The 1,192-nt window shown below is 39.5% G+C and overlaps 1 pseudogene; it reads right to left on the minus strand.

Annotated features, from left to right (window-relative positions):
* Window positions 1-505: 505 nt before the first annotated feature.
* On the minus strand, window positions 506-947 carry LOC102822259 (annotated as a pseudogene).
* Window positions 948-1,192: the final 245 nt, after the last annotated feature.

Consider the following 1,192-nt stretch of genomic DNA (forward strand, 5'->3'; position numbering starts at 1 on the left):
CTTTTTTGATCTTTGCTGTTTTTGCTGGTGTGAGATGATATCTCATTGTTGTTTTGATTTGCATCTCTCTAATGGCCAGCGATCTTAAACATTTCTTCATATGTTTCTTGGCTGCCTGGATCGCCTTCTTGGTCAAGTGTCTGTTCATGTCCAAGAGGCCATCAAGCACCGCCACCCCAAATTCCATTTTTTTAGATTTTTTTTAATGGTGTAGATATGAAGTCTATTACCTTTCAGAAATGAAAAACTAAGAAGAACATTCCAGTTAACAATGTTGGTATGAAAGTCTAGGTCAGCAGGTGAAGAAACACTGTAATAAGTTTGTCTCTCTGATAGTACCAAAGAGAAATTCTAGTCCAAGCTTTAAAAAGCTTTCACTAGATTCTTCTCTCCAATGTTTTCATCCTTTTTCACATTTCATATTTGAGGTTTGGTAGATACAGTTGTCAAAACTTCATTAACAGGAGCAAATCCAATATCCAATGATTTCTTCTCAAGGTGTACTCTAACCCATCAGATAACTCAGCAGTTTCATTCTTATGAATACTGTAGCCCAAAAAAAGGACACAGATGAATCCAATAAGTAGAAGAGGAACTCTATTGAGTTTTGGAATGTTTGGCATATTAGATCAGTCCAGGATTATGAACCCTAAACCTCCCATTGTAAACAGGAAGCTGGATGTTAGTCCTTCCACAATATATTGTCCATTTGCTCTGTAGGTCAAGAAAGCTGCTGGTCTCTGATGTCCATGTTCGTTAGTCATAGAGCCAACATTTGGAGGTTCCACAATAGCATCAGAAATGATTCCTTCTGTGATGATGACATTAGATACCTTGACCAGAGTGTACACCATCATGACTGATGGCACATGTACCACGGGTAGCTTCTACAGCTTCAGGTTGGGGGAGTCAAGCAATAAGAACAGGACTAGGTACAAAGTCTCCATGTTGGTGGTGGCAGGGACAACCACTTCCAAATTTCTGGGCATAAATGTATGAGTGCCTACAGTGCAGCCTCAGTTTGTTTAAAAGATTTCATTATGCATTCCTTCAATTCCCAGAGCACTGCTCTTTTCCAATGCCTTCAGTGAAGGTTGGACTTCTTTGTTCTGATTCTTAACACCCCTGTATAGGATTTCAGAGGAACTTGAACTGTTGAAATTGTGGTTCAAACTGACTGTGCAGTCCAGTG

This window comes from Chrysochloris asiatica, unplaced genomic scaffold (genome assembly GCF_000296735.1).
Source record: "Chrysochloris asiatica unplaced genomic scaffold, ChrAsi1.0 scaffold00021, whole genome shotgun sequence".
Lineage (NCBI taxonomy): Eukaryota > Metazoa > Chordata > Mammalia > Afrosoricida > Chrysochloridae > Chrysochloris > Chrysochloris asiatica.